Source organism: Bubalus kerabau, chromosome 3 (assembly GCF_029407905.1).
Source record: "Bubalus kerabau isolate K-KA32 ecotype Philippines breed swamp buffalo chromosome 3, PCC_UOA_SB_1v2, whole genome shotgun sequence".
Taxonomy (NCBI): Eukaryota; Metazoa; Chordata; class Mammalia; order Artiodactyla; family Bovidae; genus Bubalus; species Bubalus kerabau.
The window spans coordinates 20,457,792-20,475,833 of record NC_073626.1 but is presented as its reverse complement, the minus strand read 5'-3'; the positions used below and the strand labels follow the sequence as shown (position 1 = coordinate 20,475,833).

Genomic DNA, 18,042 nt, shown 5'->3' with positions numbered 1-18,042 from the left:
AGGAAACTGGTGAAATGGCCCGTATCTTTGGCACTCAGCTTGTACTGAACGGGAGGGGAGATGGTAGGAAAAATATTTTTCTTTTACAGCAATAAAAAGAAGGAACAACTTAATAATTTTGTTTTGATAACCCAAGTGATGTGAAATTTCACCCCAAATATGTATTAAAATTGGCTTCTGGTGACAACTTACCAGGGTCTATTTCTCTCTCTCTTTTCCTTTTCTTTTCGCCCTCCTCAGCACCAGAGTTCTCAGAGCTCTTTCAGTTTCCAGGAGGTGAGATGGGTTTACGTCTAGTTCACCTTTATCACCCTTTGGGATCTCAATTTTATTGGTGGTAGTGGAGGTGTCTTCTTTTAGACATATCACCTTTGCAGGATCTGGGCTTTGATTTTAGACTATCTTTATTTTCTAATGTAAACAGTTTAAACTATAAATTTCCCTCTAGGCACTGTTTAGTTGCCTCTCACAAAGTTATATATGCCTTATTTTCATTATTCTATAGTTCAAATATATTATAATTTTTATTATGATTTTTACATGGTAGATTAATTTAGAAGTATGTTGCTTAATTTCCATAAATTGGGGGCTTATGTGATCTTGGTTCCCTGACCAGGGTTGGAACCCAGGCCCTGGCAGTGAAAGCCCTGGAATCCTAACTGCTGGACTGCCAGAGAATTTCCAAGACAACATATGCTATCTGATTTAAATTCCTCTAACTTTATTGACTTGTATAGTGACCCAGAATATGTCTATCATTATGACTATAACCATATGTACTTGAAAAGAATGTGAATGCAGATATTCAGTATAATGTTCTTTAAATACCAATTTGTTCAAGGTGATAGATAGGGTTTTTCAGTCTTCTGTGACTTTTTAGATATTTTATCTAGTTTTTATATCACTAATGAAAGAAAGATATTAAAATCTCCAACTGGGATTAAAGAATTGCTTATTTTTTTCCTTTATTTCTTTCCATTTTTGCATCATGTATTTTGAAGGCTTGTCAGTAAGCTCATACATATTTATGATTATGTTTTCTTGATGAAAAAAGGATCCTTTTATCAATACAGAATGGTACTCTTTATCTCTGGAAATGCTCTCTGTCTTAAACTCTATTTTTTATTAATATAGACACTCCAATCTTTTTATGCTTACTGTTTGCATAAGTGTGAAGTGTTAATCATTCAGTCATCAGTCGTGTCCTACTCTTTGAGAACCTGTGGACTGTAGCCCATCAGGCTCCTCTGTCCATGGAATTCTCCAGGCAAGAATACTGGAGTGGGCAGCCATTCCCTTCTCCAGGGAATCTTTCCGACCCAAGGATTGAACCCTGGGCTCTGCATTGCAGGCAGATTCTTTACCATCTGAGCCACCAGCGATGCCCTTACTGCTTGCATAGTACCTATTTTTCTATACATTTATTTAAGACTTATTTGTGTTTCAGGTGTTTTTCTTCTAGCTAACATATGTTCAGTTCTGGCATTTTTTAAATCCATTCTAATAATCTTTGCCTTTTAATTGGAGTATTTAAACAATTAACATTTAATATTAACCTTTATTCTTCTTCCCTTACTATACTGGCTAGGGCCTCCCAATAGTGAATATAAACTGAAATAGTTGGCATCCTAGTTTTATTTCTAATCTGGGGGGAAGGACAGAGGTGGAAAAAACTTTTGATAATTTGTCATTTCATATATTTATTGTTATTACTGTTTTCTTTTACATTTAAAAATATCATTATGGGGGGAGGCGGGGTGCGGGGCTGGCTCGTCCGTGTGCGGTTGTGTGGGGCGGCCTGGGGCGGCCCCGGAGCGGCTGACCCTCTGCCTACAGGGACCGGAGTTGCGAGGCGGCTGCCATGGCGGGGTCGGAGAGCCAGCTCAAGAAAATGGTGTCCAAGTACAAGTACAGAGACATAACTGTACGTGAAACTGTTAACGTTATTAGTTTACACAAAGATCTCAAACCTGTATTGGATTCATATGTTTTTAATGATGGCAGTTCCAGGTAACTAATGAACCTTACTGGAATAATTCCTGTGCCTTATAGAGGTAATACATACAATTCCAATCTGCCTGTGGCTGCTGGACACATATCCGTATAATCCCCCTATATGTTTCGTTAAGCCTACTAGCTCAATGACTATTAAAACAGCAAAGCATGTGGATGCTAATGGGAAGATATATCTTCCTTATCTACATGAATGGAAGCACCCACAGTCAGACTTGTTGGGGCTTATTCAAGTTATGATTGTGGTGTTTGGAGATGAACCTCCGGTCTTATCTCGTCCTACTGTTTCAGCATCCTATCCACCATACCAGGCAACAGGGCCACCAAATACTTCCTACATGCCAGGCATACCAAGTGGGATTTCTGCATACCCATCCAGGTACCCTCCCAATCCCAGTGGTTACACAGGCTGTCCTTACCCACCTGGTGGTCAGTATCCTGCCACAACAAGTTCCCAGTACCCTTCCCAGCCTCCTGTGACCACTGTTGGTCCCAGTAGGGATGGCACAATCAGCGAGGACACTATCCAAGCCTATCTCATCTCAGCGGTCAGCGACAAACTGAGATGGCGGATGAAGGAGGAAATGGGTCGTGCCCAGGCGGAACTCAATGCCTTGAAACGAACAGAGGAAGACCTGAAAAAAGGTCACCAGAAACTCGAAGAGATGGTTAACAGTTTAGATCAATAAGTAGCTGAGGTTGATAAAAACATAGAACTTTTGAGAAAGAAGGCTGAAGAACTCAGTTATGCTCTGGAGAAAATGGAAAATCAGTCTGAAAACAATGATATTGATGAAGTTATCATTCCCACAGCCCCACTATACAAACAGCTCCTAAATCTGTATGCAGAGGAAAATGCTATTGAAGACACTATTTTTTACCTGGGAGAAGCCTTGACGCAGGGAGTAATAGACTTAGATGTCTTCCTAAAGCATGTACGTCTTCTGTCCCGTAAACAGTTGCAGCTGAGGGCTGCTGCTGCTGCTGCTGCTGCTGCTAAGACACTTCAGTTGTGTCCGATTCTGTGCGACCCCATAGACGGCAGCCCACCAGGCTCTCCCGTCCCTGGGATTCTCCAGGCAAGAACCCTGGAGTGGGTTGCCATTTCCTTCTCCAATGCATGAAAGTGAAAAGGGAAAGGGAAGTCGCTCAGTCGTGCCCGACTCTTAGCGACCCCATGGACTGCAGCCTACCAGGCTCCTCTGTCCATGGATTTTCCAGGCAAGAGTACTGGAGTGGGGTGCCATTGCCTTCTCCGCCAGCTGAGGGCACTAATGCAGAAAGCAAGAAAGACTGCTGGTCTCAGTGACTTCTACTGACTTCTCTGATACCAGATGGAGACTGAACTCTTCTAAAGTATTCTTTGCTTCTCTTCCTTTCTCTTATATCAGTAGGTGCCCAAAATAAGTTATTGCAGTTTATCATTCAAGTGTAAAATATTTTGAATCAATATATTTTCTATTTTCTTTTGGTAAAGACTGGCTTTTATTAATGCACTTTCTATCCTCTGTAAACTCTTGTGCTGAATGTTGGGACTGACTATGCTAAATAAAATTTGTTGCATAAAAAAATATCATTACATTTTGCATGTATTAATAGGATAAGAATAGTTTCCAGGAAAATATCACACAACATCTGTCAATTTTGCTTCTATCTTTCTTTCACATTTTATATAAGCTACATAAGTAAGACATTATTTAAAGTAGACATTGGTTCAATTCCTGGGTCAGGAAGATCTCCTGGAAAAGGACATGCCAACCGACTCCAGTATTCTTGCCTGGAGAATCCCATGGACAGAGGAGCCTGGTGGGCTACGGTCCGCGGTATCACAAAGAGTCGGACACAACTGAAGTGACTTAGCACACACACACATTAATATTTTACCAGTCTTCTTAGTGCCTTACCTGTTTATATGTTTACCAGTAGATGGCACTCTCACATTTATGTCCCCATGGCTTTGCCTTTATGAAAGCATAACTACTTCTTTGACATTACATTTAAAAAAATGTAAATTTAATCTGGCTCTTATAAATGATTTTGAATGATTCATACTAACAATGACAGTTAAATCTTGCCATTTAAAATGTAAGCATTTATTTACATTACTTTGCCAACAAAGGTCCGTCTAGTCAAGGCTATGGTTTTTCCTGTGGTCATGTATGGATGTGAGAGTTGGACTATGAAGAAGGCTGAGCGCCGAAGAATTGATGCTTTTGAACTGTGGTGTTGGAGAAGACTCTTGAGAGTCCCTTGGACTGCAAGGAGATCCAACCAGTCCATTCTGAAGGAGATCAGCCCTGGGATTTCTCTGGAAGGAATGATGCTAAAGCTGAAACTCCAGTACTTTGGCCACCTCATGCGAAGAGTTGACTCATTGGAAAAGACTCTGATGCTGGGAGGGATTGGGGGCAGGAGGAGAAGGGGACGACAGAGGATGAGATGGCTGGATGGCATCACTGACTCGATGGACGTGAGTCTGGGTGAACTCTGGGAGTTGGTGATGGACAGGGAGGCCTGGCGTGCTGCGATTCATGGGGTCGCAAAGAGTCGGACACGACTGAGCGACTGATCTGATCTGATTAACATAATGAGCATTTATTGAACAGCTTTTTTAGTACTCTTGCCTGGAAAATCCTATGGATGGAGGAGTATGGTAGGCTACAGTCCATGGGATTGCAAAGAGTCAGACACGACTGAGCGACTTCACTTTCATTTTCTTTTTTATGGCAGACACTAGCCTGGATCCTAGGAATAATATCAACTAAAAAAAAATTTATTTCCTTTAAAAATTTCCAGAAAGTTAAAATATTTTTTAGAATTAATTATGTTCTAAATGTTATACAAGGTAAGAAAAAGTATTGAGGCTGAGGAAGAAAAACAAAGAAGCAAAAACTCCTGGCAGAACTTGAATACTTCTGCAGAGGTGATAACCTCTGAGCTATGTTCTTAGGAAGTGAAAGTTCACCAAGAGAAGGGAGTTCAGGATTACAGAATGACTCTTGTAGAAAGATCAGGGTCATTAAAAATATTCCTTATTATGTAAATACAGTGAAGTTCCAGGACTGAGAGCATGGGCTTCATGAGGAGGGTTGGTTTCAAAGAAATCCGGGCATCTAGCAGAACTCATATCTGCTTCCTCCCCTCTCCTGTGCACATTTCCCTTATGCAGTGATTATATAGCTGGAAAAATTCAATACCTTCATTGATCCAGAGTACTAGCGGAAGGTGAAGAATGAACCTGTTTGTTTGTTTTTTCTGAGCTAGGCTCTTCCTCTTTTTCACCCAATCCCCTCCCCTTGAAGGGGTCCAGACAGCCTAAGTCCAGATCCCAAGGACCTCTTAACTGCAGACAGAACCTGATTCCTTCCAGAGATGAACTAAAACCCTTCGCTAACTCTTAGCCACAGTCAAACTCAATCTCAGCTTCCCTTCCTGTAAGTCTCCACCCCTAGGAAAACTCCTCTACATTCTAACACCTTTCAGGGTCACGGAGGTGCCTAAAACAGTACGAGAGATAAAGGACAGAGATAAAGAGTGGTTTCATAAGGACATGGGACCAGAGACGGGCTCACTGCTGGATGTCTGGAGCTGATATTAGACTCTATGGCTCATGGGTATTAGTTAGTTATTGCTGCAAAATGAATTGCTAGCAACTTAGTGGCTTGAAACAATGCATATTTATTCTTATCCAGTGTCTGTAGGTGAGTTCAGGCATTGCTTAGCTGGGTTCTCTGCTTCAGGGTCTCACCTGGCTACAGTTCAGGTGTTGGATGAACCTAAAGTCTCATCAGAAGTGTAATGAGGGGGATATCTACTTCCAAGCTCCCTTGAATTGTTGGCAAAAATCCAGTTCCTTGTAGATGAAGAATTGAAGGTTTAAATTTCTTTGTGGAGGCTGCCTCAGCTCCAATAGTCTCTTAGTTTCTGCCTTTGTAGGGGTTTCCTAATATAACCACCTGCTTCTGCTAAGCCAACAAAAGAGAAAGAGAGCAAACATGTTACAAGATGAAGGACAATACAGCATATAACATACTACACTCATGGAAATGACATCCCATCACCTGTGCCATATTCTGTTGGTTGGAAGCAAATCCCAGGTCACTCACACTCAAGAGCACGAACACAGGCAGGAACACGAGGAGACACAGATCACCGAGGTCATCTTAGAATCCAACACATGATGAAATAGGCTGCAGATCAATCTTTGACTGATGACATTCCGGGCTATGGGCCTTAAAAAGATAGAGTCCTGAGGGGGCAAGGGGCAAACACAGACTAAGGCTGATGACTGGGACCTCAGTCAAGCTGCCCACAGGATCAGAGACCAGATTTGAGATAATCAGAATACTGTCACAGGGCAGGAAACTTGGAATGCTAGGGCAAGACCTGGAGGAACATGAACCTTAAAATGCAGATGAAGGCAACACAAAAGATTCTAGTCAGCTTAAGCTTAGCCCTGAGGGAGACACAGGAGGGAAGAGAGAGACTGAGAAAGAGACATAAATAAAAACATTGTCTTTTGGTTTGCACACCAAAATTTCAAAATTTAAGATTATAGACCTAAAAGAGAGAGTCAGACTCAACAAATGGAACATGAATTTACTTTAAGAGAAAATAATTTCAAAGTCAGACAACGATAACTATGTTTGGACTGCTTAAGGAAATAAATGAAAGATTAACTTTTAATTAAGATCACCAGGAAATTATGAAACTGAAATAAATAGAAATTAAATAAGAAAGGTTGACTATTTTTAAAATTTAGAAATCCTAGGAACACTATGGGCATTGAAAAAAGAAATTTTATTGCTAAATAAATTTTTGACTAACTATTATTCTTGCAACAAATTATAGATGAAATACAGTGGAAGAGTATAAAAGCATTTCTTTCTACAGAAAGGAGCCTGGTGGCAAAAAAAGCCATGAGCTCACAAAGAATCAGACATGACTGAGCGACTGACAAAGTAGCAAAGGGCCAGCATGGGAACTGGTATCATCTGGAAGCCTGATATAAATGCTAAACGTCAGGCCCACCCCAGACTCACTGAGGTATTTAACAGTTTAATAAGTTCCCTGTGTAATTCATATGCATGTTAAATTTAAGAAGTGCTATTTTAGGACAGTGGAAGAAAATTTTGAGAGATTTGTTCAGAACACAGAACAGAAAGACAAAGAAAACCATACATACTGAACACATATATGTGTGTACATGTACATACACACAGACAAATGTGTGCATATGTATATTCACACACACATACACACACACACACACAATTCTATATGCATCGACTATAACTGTTGCTTTTTTTTGTAGTCACATTTTTGTTTAGTGTTACAGGTTTCTTTTAGCATCTCACTAGTTACCCAAACCAGATAACCAAAGTTAACAGTCTGATCTAGCTCATAGAATCTCATACAAAAATACTCAGAGAGTTTTCTTGAGTAAATAAATTAGAAATTGGATAAATAAAAAATTTAGAAAAAGTGAATCTCTTTCTATGTGTTCTACATTTGCTTTACTCATTTAAAATTGCATGACATTGTTCAAAAGCTTCCAGGTCAAATGATACAGATGCAACTCATTCTTTTAAGCTGTTGCTTAATTTTCTATGATAAGGCTGCATCACAGTGTATTCTGTTAGTCCCACTGATATGCATTTAGGCTATTTCCAGTTTGCCCTTCCATCTTTTCTTCTTCTGCTGCTGCTTCTGCTAAGTCGCTTCAGTTGTGTCCGACTCTGTGCAACCCCATAGAGGGCAGTCCACCAGGCTCCCCCATCCCCGGGATTCTCCAGGCAAGAACACTGGAGTGGGTTGCCATTTCCTTCTCCAGTGCATGAAAGTGAAAAGTGAAAGTGAAGTCGCTCAGTCGTGTCTGACTCTTAGCAACCCCATGGACTGCAGCCCACCAGGCTCCTCCGTCCATGGGATTTTCCAGGCAAGAGTACTGGAGTGGGGTGCCATTGCCTTCTCCTTTTTTCTTCTAGTTGGATTTTTACTGAAATCTGTCTATTAATTCACAGAGGATTAATATATTTATGATATTAAGTTCTCCCACCCAATCATCCCTGGCTCAGATGGTAAAAGAATCTGCCTACAATGTGGGAGACCCGGGTTCGATCCCTGGGTAGGCAAGATCCCCTGGAGAAGATGGCAATCCACTTCAGTACTCTTGCCTGGAAAATCCCATGGACGGAGAAGCCTGGTAGGCTACAGTCCGTGGGGTCACAAGAGTCGGACACAACTGAGTGACTTCACTTTCACTTTCACCCAATCATATAGTATATAGTGCCATTTAGCCAGATCTTGTTTTATGTCTTTTAGTACAATTTTATTGTTTTCTTCCTTTGAATCATACTGTCCTTGTTCAAATAATTCCTTAAAAATTTAGAGTTTTTGTTACTAGGGAATATTAAAATTTCAATTATTGAAATAATTATTGAATAAAATATTCAATTTCTATTCTTGGCTAGTTATTTCTGCTGCTGCTGCTGCTACAGAGAAGGCAATGGCAACCCACTCCAATACTCTTGCCTGGAAAATCCCATGGACGGAGGAGCCTGGTAGGATGCAGTCCACGGGGTCGAAAGCAATTGATTTTTTTTTAATGTTTGTCATGTTTCCAGTTAGTTGACCAAATTTCCTTCATGCCAGTGTACTTTAATCCCCAGCGATGTTGAACAATTCTAATTCACCACACCGCATCTCTATGACCTTGTTCTTCCTGGAAGTTCCTTCCTCTATATTATTACTGGCTCTTTCACACCACTCGTGAAGACCAGACTGCCTCCTCTAGGAGGCCTTCCTCTGACACCCTTGTGTTAACAGACGTCCTTATTTGTTGTCTCCTAGTGCTTTGTGCACACTTTTTTTTTTTTTTAATAATTTTATTTATTTTTATTTTGGGCTGTGCTGGGTCTTCGGTGCCACTTAGGTTTTTCTCTGGTTGTAAAGAGTGGGGGCTACTCTCTAGTTGTGGTGCGCAGGCTTACTGTGGTGGCTTCCCTTGTTGTGGCGCATGGGCTCTAGAGCAAGAGGGCTCCAGTAGTTTCAGCATATGGGCTTCAGTGGTTGTGGCTTCCCAGCCCTAGAGCACAGGCTCAGTAGTTGTGGTGCCCAGGCTTATTTGTTCCACGGCCTGTAGGATCTTCTCTGGTCAGGGATCAAACCTGTGTCTCCTGCATTCCCTAAGTCACCAGGGAAGCCCTTTGTGCACGCGGGTATTGGTTTTTATTACTTTTCATCCTGGTTGTCTGTCTTTGTGTGTAGTCTGATTCTAGATGCCAAACTCTGTGGAGTCATGGGTCAGGTCTTAAACAAACTGATATTCTTGGAAGCTGGCATCCTGTCTGGAACATATAAAATCTCAAAAAACAGTGTGGAATTGAATTTCTCTGACTAGAAACAGTCGGTAATGCCAGGCCAAAGAGACTTAACTTTTTAAGATTCTGATATTTTCCGCTACACTACTCTTGATATTTATAAATAAGCTATAGATACTTTTTATGGTGCTCACTGAGCTGATTTACACTTTGTTATGTAAAAACCAAGATGGGGGATAAGGAGTTTGAACCAGTTGCAGAAGTCTTGATTTTTAATGGCAAATGTGACTCAAGAATTCATCTATTCAGTGAATTAATGTTTATTAAACATATACTATAGGCCAGATACTGTGCCAAGAGCTGTGGATACACCAGTTTTCAAAATACACAAGATTCCTCCAGGGAGCTTGCAAAATCCAACTATAGGATTAAATTTAAACAAAATATGTAGCTTGAAAAATCTATTTTGAATCTTATTGTGGCATTGGACATTGTTGAACACTCTTTCCTTACCATATTTAGTCCTTTTTTGGTGCATCCAGTCTCAGATACTTTTTCCACAAGGGCTGCTACCAGGTCATGCTTTTCAATTGCAAGAAAGAAGGTACTGTTGTTTTACTTCTTCATGCTACTTACCCACTTTTGAAAAGTAGACTGTGTATATGTACCATAGCTTTCTTATCATCTGTTGATGGACATCTAGGTTGCTTCCATGTCCTAGCTATGGGGAAGATTTGGGAGAATGGCATTGAAACATGTATACTATCATGTATGAAACAAGTCGCCAGTCCAAGTTTGATGCACGATACTGGATGCTTGGGGCTGGTGCACTGGGACGACCCAGAGGGATGGTATGGGGAGGGAGGAGGGAGGAGGGTTCAGGATGGGAAACACATGTATACCTGTGGCGGATTCATTTCGATATTTGGCAAAACCAATACAATATTGTAAAGTTTAAAAATAAAATAAAGTTAAAAGTAAAAAAAAGAAAAAGAAAAGTAGACTGTGGTAGGCTGAGTAATGGCATCTGAAGATTTTCTCATCCTAATCCCTGGAAACTGTGAATATGTTAACTTGTGTGGTAAAGGGGACTCTGCATGTGTGATTAAGGATTTTGAGACCTGAAGATAATCTGGTATTTTTCAAGTGAGCCCAGTATAATTATCAATACAAGTTTCCTTATAAAGAGGGAGGTAGGAGGTCAGAGGTAGAAAGATTTGAAGATGTTATGCTGCTGCCTTTAAGGATGGAGGAAGCAGCCATGAGCCAAGGAAGCCAGGTGACATGAAAAGACAAAAAAGGTTAAAAAAAAAAAAATTCTCCCCTAAAGCCTCCAAGGAGAATGTGGCCCTGATGACATCTTGAGTTTTGGCCCAGTGAAACCCACTTTGCACTTCTGACCTCTAGAACTGTAAGAATAAATCTGTGTTGTGTAATTAATAAGTCACTAATGCTAATGCTAAGTCGCTTCAGTCGTGTCCGACTCTGTGCGACCCTATAGACAACAGCCCACCAGGCTCCCCGTCCCTGGGATTCTCCAGGCAAGAACACCGGAGTGGGTTGCCATTTCCTTCTCCAATGCATGAAAGTGAAAAGTGAAAGTGAAGTCGCTTAGTCGTGTCCAACCCTCAGCAACCCCATGGACTGCAGCCTTCCAAGCTCCTCTGTCCGTGGGATTTTCCAGGCAAGAGTACTAGAGTGGGGTGCCATTGCCTTCTCCAAATAAGTCACTAAGTTTGTGGTAATTGATTACAGCAACAATAGAACACTGATACAGAAGAACCAAGTAGCTAAGCTAAGGTGCTAGCTCCAGTTGGTGCCTTGGGGGAGTATGGAGAGATTAACTGGCACAAGTAAACTCAATAAGGCAGTCCGAAGCTAATAAAAGCAGAAACGGCAAGACTTCACCTCATTTTATAAGGGCTGAGAGTCTAACTGGAAATACCCAGTAGCAACTACAGTCCAAAATTTAAGAATCTCTAATAAAACACAAGTGCAGGGACTTGCCTGGTGGTCCAGTTGTTAAGACTCCATGCTTCCAATGTAACAGGCACAGGTTTGGCCCCTGGTTGGGGAAATAAGATCTCACATGCCTTGTGGCCAATAAATAAATAAAAACCCAAGTACAAGTACCAGGAGTCAAGCAGAGACTGGATTAGAAAGAGGACAGATAAGAAGCAGGAAGGATGGATGAAGGGTAACTTTGTAGAGAGATGTCAGAGTAGCCAAAGTTCACATTTATTAAGCTGTGGACACCAAATACTTGAGGAAAGCCTAGCTGATTTGTGTGCATGTGTGCTCAGTTGTGTCTGACTCTTTGCAACTCTGTGGATTGTAGCCTGCCAGTCTCCTCTGTTTAGAGTTCTCCAGGCAATAATACTGGAGTGGGTTGCCATTTCCTTCTCCAGGGGATCTACCCGACTGAGGGATTGAACCCGTGTCTCCTGAATTGGCAGTTGGATTATTTTCCACTGAGCCACCTGGGAAGCCCCTAGGTGATTTAACAGAACCCTTTAATGGAGAATAGCTCATTTATTGAGGGCCTACTGCGTGCATGCCTGCATGCTAAGTCACTTCATTCATGTCCACTCTGTGCGACTCTGTAGACTGTAGCCCTCCAGGCTTGTCCGTCCATGGGGATTCTCCAGGCAAAAATACTGGAGTGAGTTGCCATGTGAGGACCTACTACTGGTTAGCATATGTTGTTAATTTTATTTGCCCAGTAACCCCATGAATTGAACATTATAACCCTTGCTTTACTGACATTGTTGTTGTTTAGTCACTAAGTCATGTCTGACTCTTGGTGACCCCTTGGACTGTAGCCTGCCAAGCTCCTCTGTCCATAGGATTTCCCAGGCAAGACTATTGGAGTGGGTTGCCATTTCCTTCTCCAGGGGATTTTCCCAACCCAGGGATCAAACCCATGTCTCATGCATTGGCAAGCAGATTCTTTGCCATTGAACCACCAGGGAAGCTTTTACTAAAGCAGAAACCAATATAGAAAAGTTAAATGACTTGTCCAAGGCCACAGAAAACACTAGGAAGTGAAGAAGGGGTTAACCTCACCTCTCCAGTTCCAGGAGCCCTGCTCTTTCTTCCATGCCATGCTGCCTTCCTTTCAGGAAAAAAGGCTTGTTGACTTTGTCGGCTGTCTGAAGAGTTCAAAGCAGAAAAACATGGTGTCATCTTTTGAGATATTCATTTTATCAGTGAGAACTTGAAAATGAAGTTAAAAATTAAGCGGCAAAGCCAACCTCAGGCTCTCTGCTCTGAGAATGTACGGCTAAACCTGATTCAGTCTGCCTGCCATGTGACACATTATCCTTGTGAAACTGTGGAATTATCTGAAAAGGAAGAAGGGATGAAAATGCCTTCTTTCTTAAAGGTAGCCTTATAGTCCAGGGCTTACAATACTGGTTTAATGGTGAAGGTAAGTGCATTTCTTCTTTTTGGGTTGGAAGATAATTACTAATCAGAGATCTGTTAAAGGGAGGGAACAGTTTGAGGGGAAGTCAGAGGAAAAACATTGTCAGCAGCATAAGGATCTCCCTCTGGGAATGGTTCCTGGTTTCAAAACGAAGAAGAGACTTTCTAAAAAAATGCATTCGATTCAATCAAGACCCTAGAGCAAGACTTGAGAGGCCACTAGTGCCAATGGACTCTGTGGACAATGGTCACTTCTCCAAGGATTCCGTGAGTATTTCCTGCAACACCTTGATGAGTCAGACAGGCTCTGGCTGCAGAATAAAATACTGGATCAGAACTAACAAGGTATGGGGTTGGGGACTATGACTTATGGAGAAGACAATGGCACCCCACTCCAGTACTCTTGCCTGGAAAATCCCATGGACGGAGAAGCCTGGTAGGCTGCAGTCCATGGGGTTGCTAGGAGTCGAAACAACTTAGCAACTTCACTTTCACTTTTCACTTTCATGCACTGGAGAAGGAAATGGCAACCCACTCCAGTATTCTTGCCTCGAGAATCCCAGGGACGGGAGAGCCTGGTGGGCTGCCATCTATGGGGTCGCATAGAGTCGGACATGACTGAAGCGACTTAGAGGCAGCAGCAACCATGACTCATTAGCCTTTTCAGATTTCTGTATATAGTTGAAATTGTCTCTCAGAAACAGAATATGAACAAAGTTGTGAATAAGGTTGAGGCAAGAAAACTTGTATACTTGTGGAGATCACCTGGTTTGTGGCCCTCATTGTGCAACTGAGGAAAGGTGTCCAGAGAGATTGTGGTTGGTACCCATTAATGCTATGATGGGAAGCCAAGGGCAAAGACCCATGGAAGTGCCCTCTCCCAACCTGCCCTGGAAAATTCCCAATTCCATGGCATAGATGGACTCATACAGGCATAGCCTGTGGTCATTGCTTGGAGGAAAGGTGCTCAGGCACTCCTGTGTCATATTTTACAAGTGGAGCTGAGTTCCCTGTGGGCAGGGCCCCAGTTGCACCTTAATTTTGATATAACCCTTCCTTCTAAGATTACCCAGTATTAGTGCTTGGTACTCTTTTTTTATTCATGATTACACACGTATGAATTAACAGCATGATGTAAAGGATCTACTGAAATAGATAATTTTATTCCCAAACTGCCAATCTTTCAGAAAGGTAAACAAGTGATAAAAAGAGGTCTCAGTTTTACTAATATGGGAGAAATTGCTTCTTTGCATGTTCTCTGATGTTTGTAGCAAGGTACATCCCTTCCTCCTCCACCTTCTAGATTCTAGTCCAGAAGAACCCAGTTCTCAAAGGAAGCATTTAAGACCAATTTAGCACTCAATCAAAAACATTTTTATAGAAGGATATTTCATTTACTATAAACCTGTATTTATTAATCTGAGAGGGCACAAGTGCCAATCTTGTGACTGCTATTATTCCTGTTGTTAATATCAATAACATTTTGCAGTGTATAATATTTTACATTGAGAAGGCATGTCTCATTCTTTTGTTTTCATTCTCAACAGTTCAATGAAGTGACATTATCCCCATTTTTCCTATGAAACAGTGAAAATTCTGGGATCTTATAAAATCTGCTCTGGTTTACTCAAGACTAAATGACAGAGAAAAACTTGGTCCTTGGATGCCCTTTGAACTGCAGGTTCCTGCTCTTTCAACCACATGTAACATTTACTCTGAGTAAACTAGGGGACTCGGCTAATAGAGATGATGCAAGACAGGTTCAATATTAAGGGAAATCTAATGGCAATAGAAACAAAATGATAACAAAATAGTGAGTTCTAGACTACCAATAAAAGAAGGAAAAAAATCTTATCTTTTGCTGATGACTAAATCATCTGTCTATATTATTAATTTTATACCAGATACAACTCTGTTTTGTGTTATGAAGTTATTTTTAAAGTATAGAATTTTCCTTTAACTTAATTCAATTTTTCTATGTCTATTTGCAACTTTTAACAGTAGGAGTCACTATTTCTTAGAAATGTCACTCGTAAGTAGAAACACCCTTGACAATGTTTATGATTAGGCTAAAAAATCATTCCACTGTCTTTCAGTGATATCAGTTATGCCAGTTCACAGATTCCATACTTTTATATGCTTCTGTGGTTATTTTAGAAAAATAGGTTCCATTACTGTGTCACAGAAGGATCCTCGTTTAGAATGGTTTGGGATGTCTGCCTGATTTCTGTATTTGTCTCATACCAGGAAGCAGGGAAATTAACAACAGAAGTTAACTGTTGAGGCAAAATTTAGAATAGCATTTGAAACCATGAAAGCTAAGGTAGGGATGGCAGCAGATGGAAGGGAAGGACAACTGAAGTCATAGGTTTGTGTTGTAATTTCACTAACTAAAAAAACAAGAACGAGGAGTCTTCTTTATTTCTTTAAATATTCGAAGCTCAACCTGAAAGTATTTCCATCAGCAAATTTCCTTCTGGAATAAATGATTAAAACTTAATTTAAAATCATAGACAAGCAAGAAGGATATACTGTAGAGCACAGGGAATTACAGCCATTATCTTGTAATAACATAGAATGAAGGATAATCTGCAAAAGTACTGAATCCCTATGTTATACACCTGAAACTATTATAATATTGTAAATAAACTATATTTCAATTTTAAAAGCAACTTAAAATTATATAAATTTCTGTCTAGAATACCTTACAATGAAACTGCCCTATTGCATTTTAAACTTGTGCTTAAAATGTGAACATAAAGAGGAAGTCATATTAGCAGGCATAAAAAAGCAGCAGTCTGGGCATCAGGAGACCTGGTACTGACTCAGTAAACTCTGTGACTTGAAGCAATTTTTCAAACTTTCTATACATCAGTCTTCTTATTAAAAATAAATAAACATTTGGGTTAGAGACTCTTTGAATCTCTTTCAGCTCTAGAGTTCTATGTTTATAAGACTGGTTGGAGTGGTTGATGAGAAAACTTTGAGTATAAGTATTTGTAGCTGCACATACAGTTAAAAAGTTGCCTTCAGCCAAGTCTTGGACTCTTACATAACAAGAGAGATCAAATAGAAAATAGTCCAAATTCCAGGTCAATCAGGTGGCCACTCCAGTTTCTTCAGCTGGGATCTGAGTGTTGAGTCCTGAACTGAATTCTTGATGTCATCCAGATGTTAGTAGAACTGGAAAGCCTTCCAAAACAGAGCAAAAGCCAACATATTTCCTGGTGCCGATGTTCTCTTGTTAGCAACTGGCCATCTATTTTGTCTCTTATAATAGAAAAAGAAAATTTTAAAACTTAAATGGAGTGATCTTGTTCTCAGAACTTTAGAGACATTTGGCAAGCAGAAAACTATCTTGACTATGCTGTATTAAGCCTCATCATTGTTCTTTCAAAGACACTTTAGCTTTTTCAGAGTGTAAAATAAGTAACTACTAATTGTTTATAATCAAATCCCTTACAATTAAACGGTGGAAAAGACAAATAGATTCAAGGAATTAAGTGTTGTAGACAGAGTGCCTGAAAAACTATGGACAGAAGTTCGTGACATTGTATAAGAGGCAATGATCAAGACCATCTCCAAGAAAAAGAAATTCAAAAAGGCAAAATGGTTGTCTGAGGAGGCCTTACAAATAGCTGTGAAAAGGAGAGAAGCGAAAGGCAAAGAAGAAAAGGAAAAATATACCCATCTGAATGTAGAGTTCCAAAGAAGAGCAAGGAGAGATAGGAAAGCCTTCCTCAGTGATCAATTCAAAGAAATAGAGGAAAACAATAGAATTGGAAAGGCTAGAGACTCTACAAGAAAATTAGAGATACCAAGGGAACATTTCATGCAAAGATGGGCACAATAAAGGACAGAAACAGTACAGGTTTAACAGAGCAGAAGATATTAAGAAGAGGTGACAAGAATACACAGAACTATACAAAAAAGATCTTCATGATCCAGATAACCATAATTGTGTGATCACTCACCTAGAGCCAGACATCCTGGAATGCAAAGTCAAGTGGCCTTAGGAAGCATCACTACGAACAAAGCTAGTGGAGGTGATGGAAGTCCAGTTGAGCTATTTCAAGTCCTAAAAGATGATGCTGTGAAAGTGCTGCACTCAATATGGCAGCAAATTTGGAAAACTCAGCAGTGGCCACATGACTGGAAAAGGTCAGTTTTCATTCCAATCCTAGAGAAAGGCAATGCCAAAGAATCCTCAAACTACCGCACAATTGTACTTCTCTCACACGCTAGTAAAGTAATGCTCAAAATTCTCCAAGCCAGGCTTCAACAATACGTGAACTGTGAACTTCCAGATGTTCAAGCTGGTTTTAGAAAAGGCAGAGGAACCAGAGATCAAATTGCCAACATCCATTGGATCATTGAAAAAGCAAGAGAGTTCCATTAAAACATCTACTTCTGCTTTATTGACTACACCAAAGTCCTTGACTATGTGGATCACAATAAACTGGAACATTCTTAAAGAGATGGGAATACCACACCACTTTACCTGCCTCCTGAGAAATCTGTATGCAGGTCAGGAAGCAACAGTTAGAACCAGATATGGAGCAATGGACTGGTTCCAAATTGGGAAAGGAGTACATCAAGGCTGTATACTGTCACCCTGTTTATTTAACTTATATGCAGAGTACATCATGCGAAATGCCGGGCTGGGTGAAGTGCAAGCTGGAATCAAGATTGCCAGAAGAAATATCAGTAGCCTCAGATATGCAGATGACACCACCCTTATGGCAGAAAACAAAGAGGAATTAAAGAGCCTCTTGATGAAAGTGAAAGAGGAGAGTGAAAAAGCTGGCTTTAAACTCAACATTCAAAAAACTAAGATCATGGCATCACTTCATCCCATCACTTCATGGCAAATAGATGGGGAAACAGTGAAAACAGTGACAGACTTTATTTTTTGGGTCTCCAAAATCACTGCAGATGGTGACTTCAGCTATGAAATTAAAAGATGCTTGCTCCTTGGAAGAAAGGCTATGACCAACCTAGACAGCATATTAAAAAGCAGAGATATTACTTGGCCGACAAATGTCCAGCTAGTCAGAGCTATGGTTTTTCCAGTAGTCATGTATGGACGCGAGAGTTACACTATAGAGAAAGCTAAGTGCTGAAGAATTTCTGCTTTTGAACTGTGATGTTGGAGAAGACTCTTGAGAGTCCTTTGGACTGCAAGGAGATCCAACAAGTTCATTCTAAAGAAAATCAGTCCTGAATATTCATTGGAAGGACTGATGCTGAGGCTGAAACTCCAGTACTTTGGCCACCTGAT

The 18,042-nt window shown here is 40.6% G+C and overlaps 1 pseudogene; it reads left to right on the top strand.

The window, feature by feature from the left end:
- Positions 1-1,808: 1,808 nt before the first annotated feature.
- On the top strand, positions 1,809-3,525 carry LOC129647452 (tumor susceptibility gene 101 protein-like; annotated as a pseudogene).
- Positions 3,526-18,042: the final 14,517 nt, after the last annotated feature.